Source organism: Penaeus monodon, chromosome 41, assembly GCF_015228065.2.
Source record: "Penaeus monodon isolate SGIC_2016 chromosome 41, NSTDA_Pmon_1, whole genome shotgun sequence".
Classification (NCBI taxonomy): Eukaryota; Metazoa; Arthropoda; class Malacostraca; order Decapoda; family Penaeidae; genus Penaeus; species Penaeus monodon.
The window spans coordinates 29859883-29868602 of record NC_051426.1 but is presented as its reverse complement, the minus strand read 5'-3'; the positions used below and the strand labels follow the sequence as shown (position 1 = coordinate 29868602).

General features: G+C 28.2%; 1 non-coding gene across 1 annotated transcript; it reads right to left on the bottom strand.

Moving 5' to 3' along the window:
• Nucleotides 1-7561: 7561 nt before the first annotated feature.
• On the bottom strand, nucleotides 7562-7645 carry Trnal-cag. The gene has a single exon. It is a non-coding gene; the product is annotated as a tRNA-Leu (tRNA).
• Between the last annotated feature and the right edge of the window lie 1075 nt (nucleotides 7646-8720).

Below are 8720 nucleotides of genomic sequence, written 5' to 3'. Positions count from 1 at the left end.
AATGACAGACCATGATAATGATAGACCATGATAATGACAGACATGATAATGACAGACCATGATAATGACAGACCATGATAATGACAGACCATGATAATGACAGACCATGATAATGACAGACCATGATAATGACAGACCATGATAATGACAGACCATGATAATGACAGACCAATGATAATGACAGACCATGATAATGATAAATCATAATAATGATTATGATAGATAATGATAAAAATGATAATGATAAATATGATAATGAATGGAATTATGATAATGAAAAATAATGATAATGAAAAATGATGATAATGATAAATAATGATAATGATAAATAATAAAGATAAATAATGATAATGATAAATAATGAGAATGATAAATAAAGATAAAGATAAATAACGACAATGATAATCATAAATATTGAAAATCATGAATAACCATAGTGATGAATAATGATAATGATAAATAATGATAATGATAATGATAACTTATAATAAATAATGTGAGATGGTAACATAATAATAGTACGATACGATATACGATACGCAGTGATGTTGAATTTTTTATATAGGGTTTATCTTCATGAATACTTTGGCTTATTGCCCAAGGATTCCAGTATTTTAGTTTACGCTGTTATGTTGCAATAAATGGATAATCAGTTATACAGGATTCTTGATTAATCTATTTAATTTTGAATGTATACCATAACAAAAAAATCTAAAAAAAAAAATCCAAAAAAACACTGTGGTATCAGTGATTATGATTAAGAACTACTTTCCTTGTGGTACAACGAGCGTTTTCACAACAGCAATGAATTAATGCTGACAAAAAACGATAGATGGTTTTATGGTTGTTCATGATACAAACACTACGAAGCAAATAAATTATTTTAATTACACAGTGATTCAGCATGTATAGTTATAACGATAGTTGTACGAAACAAGGAACGCGTTAATAGATAGATAAGTTTGAAACCACTTTATTTACATTACTCGACTAGTAATCATCATAACAGTTATATAACGTGGATGTTTCGACAGCCGCTGCTACGTAATTAACGGTTTCCTTGAAGTATTCTGTTTGGTAAACAGACTTGTGGATTGGCCAGGTGTTCGTCATGGTTCTGGTAACAAAGATCGGGACGTAGACCAGGGAGGTGAACACTGGGTCAGTGATACCGTCTCTGTAATGGAGGAAGAAACCGTCTCTGTTAAGGAGATGGTAGACACAGTCGTAGATGTAGTTGTCCATGTCCAATATTAATGATAAATTAATTAATAATGTTAAAGATAGATAAATAATGTTGATGATATATAATGATAATGATAAATAAGTTGATAGATAATGTTAATGATAATAAATAAATTAATAATAAGTAAATTAATAATGTTAATGATAAATGAATTAATAATGTTAATAATAAATGAATTCATAATGTTAATGATAAATGAATCAATAATGTTAGTTATAAATTAATTGATTAATAATGTTAAAAATAAAAGAAAAGATAGATAATGTTAATGATAAATAAATTGTAAATAATGTTAACGATAAATAAATTGATATATAATGTTAATTATAAATAAGATAAATAGTGGTAATGATAAAGAAGAGAGATCAAAGAGATGTAACTACTTTCATCTTGAAGGCACTGGGAACACGAGACCCTGACAAAAATAACGACAAAGTAATAAGCAGGAACACTACTTGACAATAAAGCCGATAAGACATTAAAATGATTTGTAATGATAAATAAATAGATAAACAATGTTAATGATAAAGAGATTAATGGTAAAGAGAAATTAATCTAAAGCTAGTGTTAACAATACATAAAGTTATATCAGTAGTTGTGCGACGTAAGGAATGTGATAATTGATGGATAATTTAGTATGAAAATGACTATTCACATTTCTCTACTTAACAGTAATATACCGTAGATGTTTCGACAGCCGTTGCTACGTAACTAACAGTAACCTTGATATATTCTGTCTGTAAATGATAAATAAACTAGAAAATAATGTTATGATAAGTTTAAAATTGATGAATAATGTTAATTATAGATAATATGATAAATGAGAAATAAAATTATAAATAATACTTATGGTAACTAAATTGATAAATACTATTAATAATAAATAATCAATTAATTAATAGATAATGTTAATAATAAACATATAAAATATATATATATATATAAACATATATAATATATATATATAAACATATATAATATATATATAAACTATATAATATATATATAATATATATATAATATATATATAATATATATATAATATATTAATGATATGTAATATATATATTATATTATATATATATTATATATCAGTTTAAGGAATTGGATAATTGATAGATAATTTGGTATGAAAATGACTTTATTTACATTTCTCTACTTAACAGTTATATACCGTAGATGTTTCGACAGCCGTTGCTACGTAATTAACAGTCTCCTTGATATATTCTGTCTGGTAAACAGTCTTGTGGATTGGCCAGGCGTTCGTCATGGTTCTGGTAACAAAGACTGGGACGTAGATCAGGGAAGTGAACACATCAGCTTGGGTCAGTGATACCGTCTCTGTAATGGAGGAAGAAACCGTCTCTGTTAAGGAGATGGTAGACACAGTCGTAGATGTAGTTGTCCATTCAAGTTGCGTCAGCTGGTCTTCAAGTTGGGTAGCCGAATAAGTGATGGTGATGGTTTGAGGCTGATAAATGGTTCGAGTGTATGCCCTATTCTTCTCGAGGATGTTCAGCTCCCTAACGTAGTGCGTTGTATAAGCCAAATGTGGAGCCTGATGTTCGGAAACCGTTTCTGTGTGAGTAACGGTAAAGGGTTCGCATGTGGTGGTCGTGACGGTAACATATGCAGGTTTTAAAGTCTGGCTGAAGCCCATTAGTTGTTCGAAGCAAGAGAAGGGTAGCCCCGACAATTAAAGCTGTTGCGTTGAAACTCATATTGGCTGTTGATATAGCTGTTCCACTGAACTATGCTTTTCCAACAAGAGATCTGATCTTAATATGAAGTCGATTAGAGGGACGCGGCCGAAGAAGAGAGGTCAAAGAAATACCACTACTCTCATCTTGAAGGCACTCGGAACACGAGACTTTGACAAAAGTAATAACAAAATAATAGCAGGAACACTACTTTCACACTAAAGCCGAAAAGACATTAAATGATTTGTAAATAATAAATAAATGATAAATGATGTTAATGATGAATAAAGTGATAAACGACGTTAATGATGAATAAAGTGATAGATAATGTTCAAGATAAATAAGTAATATTAATAATAAATAAATTAATAATATTAATGATAAATAAATTAATACTATTAAAAATAAATAATCAATTAATTAATATATAATCATATATTAATATATATAAATATATAATATATATATAATATATATATCAAATATAATAATATATATATATAATATATATAATATTATATATATATATAATATATATAATATATATATAATATATTAAATCTATAGTAATATATAAATATATTATATATATAATATATATAATATATATAATATATATATAATATATGTATAATATATTAATGATATGTAATATATATATTATATTATATATATATTATATATCAGTTTAAGGAATTGGATAATTGTGATAATTGATAGATAATTTGGTATGAAAAGGACTTTATTCACATTTCTCTACTTAACAGTTATATACCGTAGATGTTTCGACAACCGTTGCTACGTAATTAACAGTCTCCTTGTTATATTCTGTCTCGTAAACAGTCTTGTGGATTGGCCAGGCGTTCGTCATGGTTCTGGTAACAAAGACTGGGACGTAGATCAGGGAAGTGAACACATCAGCTTGGGTCAGTGATACCGTCTCTGTAATGGAGGAAGAAACCGTCTCTGTTAAGGAGATGGTAGACACAGTCGTAGATGTAGTTGTCCATTCAAGTTGCGTCAGCTGGTCTTCAAGTTGGGTAGCCGAATAAGTGATGGTGATGGTTTGAGGCTGATAAATGGTTCGAGTGTATACCCTATTCTTCTCGAGGATGTTCAGCTCCCTAACGTAGTGCGTTGTATAAGCCAAATGTGGAGCCTGATGTTCGGAAACCGTTTCTGTGTGAGTAACGGTAAAGGGTTCGCATGTGGTGGTCGTGACGGTAACATATGCAGGTTTTAATCCAGATGGCGACGGTAAAGAGAGAGCGGTGCTGAATTCTAGTCGAGTGCTTGTGAGAGTGACTGCAGAAAACTCCTCTTGACACTGTTTGAGGGGCAAAGTCTGGCTGAAGCCCATTAGTTGCTCGAAGCAAGAGAAGGTAGCCCAGACATGAAAGCTGTTGCGTTGAAAATCATATTGACTGTTGATATTAGCTGTTCACTGAACTATGCTTTTCCAACAAGAGATCTGATTTATATATGAAGATTAGAGGACGCGGCCGAAGAAGAGAGGTCAAAGAAATGCCACTAGTCTCATCTTGAAGGCACTCGGAACAAGACTTTGACAAAAATAATAACAAAATAATAGCAGGAACACTACTTTCACACTAAAGCCGAAAGACATTAAGATGATTTTGTAAATAATAAATAAATTGATAAATGATGTTAATGATGAATAAAGTGATAAATGACGTTAATGATGAATAAGTGATAGATAATGTTTCAAGATAAATAAGTAATATTGATGATAAATAAAGTTTACGATAAGTATATGATGATTAATATTATGACAATAAATAAATAATAATAAATAAATAAATTAATTAAATGATAAATAAAATTAATACTATAATGACAAATGAATTACTAATATTAATGACATATAAACTAATAATATTATATGATAATTAATAATATGTTAAAGATAAATTAAATGATAGATAATGTTGATGATAAATGAAATGTAAATATGTTGATGATAAATTAATTATAAATATGTTAAAAATATGATGAAATGACAAATAATGTCAATGTCATTGATAAAAAAATGATAGATAATGTAACGATAAATCAATTGATAAAAATTTAATGTAAATATAGATAATGATAACATAAAAATAAAATTATAAATAATATTATGGTAACTAATTGATAAATACTGTTAATGATAAATAATCAATTAATTATAACTAATGTTTTATGATAAATAATGTTAATAATAAATAATATTAATAATAATGTAATGTTAATAATAAATAATTTTAATAATAATGTTAATAATAATGTTAATAATAAATAATGCTAATAATAATTATTTTAATAATAAATGATGTTATAATAAATGATGCTAATAATAAATGAATATAATAAGTATATATAGTTAATATATAATGATATATATATATATATATAATAATGATGATAACTATAATATAATAATGATATTATAATATAATATGTATAATATAAATGTATAATATAAATATAATAAATATTAATATATATATATATATATATATATAATATATATATAATATATATATATTATATATATATAATATATATATAATCTATAATTTATAATACATATATATTACGTTATATATTATATAATTGATAGATAATTTGGTATGGAAATGACTTTATTCACATTTCTCTACTTAACAATTATATACCGTAGATGTTTCGACAGCCGTTGCTACGTAATTAAGAGTCTCCTTGATAAATTCTGTCTGGTAAACAGTCTTATGGATTGGCCAGGCGTTCGTCATGGCTCTGGTAACAAAGACTGGGACGTAGATCAGGGAAGTGAACACATCAGCTTGGGTCAGTGATACCGTCTCTGTAATGGAGGAAGAAACCGTCTCTGTTAAGGAGATGGTAGACACAGTCGTAGATGTAATTGTCTGTTCAATGAATAAATTGATTGATAATGTTAAAGATAAATACACTGGAAGATAATGTTAAAGATAAATAAAATAAGTTGATAATGAATATATCGAAAATAATGTTAATGATAAATACGTTAATAAATAATGTTAATGATAAATATATTGATGAATAATATTAATGAAAAATAAATTAGTAATGCTAATGATAACTGAATTGATAAATAATGTTAATGATAAATGAAATGATAAATAATGTTCATGATAAAGGAATTGATAAAAGCGTTATTGTTAAATGAATTGCTGAATTCTAGTCGAGTGCTTGTGAGAGTGACTGCAGAAAACTCCTCTTGACACTGTCTGAGGGGCAAGTCTGGCTGAAGCCCATCACTTGCCCGAAGCAAGAGAAGGGCAGCCCACACAACGAAAGCTGTAGCGTTGAATCTCATATTGGCTGTTGATATTAGTTGTTAGACCGAACTATGCATTACCAACAAGAGACCTGATCTTATATATGAAGTCGATTAGGGGGACGAAGTTGTAGAAGAGAGATAAAAAGAGGCAACTAGTTTCATCTTCAAGGCACTGGGAACAAGAGATGTTCACCCAGGAAAACAATGACAGTGTAATAAGCAGGAACATTATTTCACATTCAAGCTGAGAAGACATGCTAACTTATGATCATGATACCTAATGATCATGATACCTAATGATCATGATAACTAATGATCATGATAACTAATGATCATGATAACTAATGATCATGATAACTAATGATCATGAAAAACTAATGATCATGATAAACTAATGATCATGATAACTAATGATCATGATAACTAATGATCATGATAACTAATGATTATGATAACTAATAAAAACCCCTGGGTGGAGGAGGCCTGTGAGACGACCCAGGAGGTGAGATGGTAAGATAATGATAGCAAGATGATGAATATTGACATAAATAGTGATAAAATGATAATTCATGACAGCTATAACAATAAACAATAATAATGATAATTTATGTTAATGATAACTTAGGATAATGATAACTTATGATAATAATAACTTATGATGATGATAACTTGGAATAATGATAATTTACGATTATGATAAATAATGATAATGATAACTAATACGAGATGGTAGGATGATAATGGGAAGAGACGATAATGATTAATAATGATATTGATAATTAATGATAATGATAAATAATGATTATGATAACATATGATAATGATAACTTATGGTAAAGATAAATGTAAGACGGTAAGATAATTATAGCAAGATACGTTAATGATAACTAATGATAAAAATAAATAATGGTAATGATAGCTTAAGATAATGATAACTTATGATGATGGTAACTTAGGATAATGATAAATAATGTGAGATGGTAAAATAATAATAGCAAGATACGTTTACGATAAAATAACATGTTATGAAAATGAGAACAACGTATAAGATCTAATAACAATATCAGGGTAATTTGATATCAGGACTACTTATAATGAGATATAATGATAGAAAGCATAAGTATTACATCTTGTCATTTTACCAGCAATAAAAATGTATTTTTATTAATCTAATCATAATTATTCACAGTTACACTGAAATCTGATAAAGAACCTTCGTTTATCAGATTAACTAATCTATTTTTTACAAAATCTTCTTTCACATTAAGGATACTAAGCATCCTTTTCATACTACGCATATTATAAAGGCAGTGTCAGGAGTGGGATTCGAACCCACGCCCGGAAGACCGGACTGCGACCTGAACGCAGCGCCTTGGACCGCTCGGCCATCCTGACTCTTTATGTAAAGAAATTGAACCCAAATTTGGAATTTTACAAATCCAGTGTAGTCGCCACATAACAAATATCTACACATAGAAGCAGTAATGATGAAATTTCTAATTATAGTACGCTAATCGCCCAAGGATCCCAGTTTACGCTGTTATGTTACAATAATTAGATGATCAATTACAGTATTCTTAATTATTCTATTCAATTTTGAATTTATGTGATTACAAAAAATCTCTGATATTCCAAAATAACACAGTGGTATCAGTGATTGTTATAAGATTACTTTCACTAAAAGTATTTAGTTTTGAAGGGCAATTTAATGTATATCTAAAATCATGGTCGACTATATCAGCAATAATGTAAAATAATAATAATGGTACAACGAGCGTTGTCACAACAGCAATAAATTAATGCTGACATTAGAAACGTTAGACGGCGGTAATATCTTCATGCCTCTGAAAGAAACAGAAATTGTCCAGATAATGATGTTCATCATAATGCTAATGGTGACGGAAAACATAAACAAAATGAGGATAATGATAATATATGATAAATGTTAAATCATAATAATAAAATAACAGTAAAGCTAATCTTAATAATAATAATAATAATAATAATAATAATAATAATAAAATAATAATAAAAATAATAAATATAGTAATAAGAATATAATAAGGATGGTGTAAAGACAGACAATAATAAGGGTTAAATAATGATTATTACAACATTATGATAACGAATGTCAGTTAATATGATGTTAGCAAGATATGATGAAAGACAATGATACCGAGAACAACGTAACGAGAAGCACTGGCAACTTGATATAATGGTCACTTAAAGTGAAGGCTTGACTATTAAATGAAAGTCTTTTATGTAATGTTTGAAAAAAAAAATCGTATACTTTAATTCTTCAGTGATTATTCAGCGAATAATCACTGAAGAATTAAACATGTAGTCTGTCTGGTAAACAGTCTTGTGGATTGGCCAGGCGTTCGTCATGGTTCTGGTAACAAAGACTGGGACGTAGATCAGGGAGGTGAACACATCAGCTTGAGTCAGTGATACCGTTTCTATGACGGAG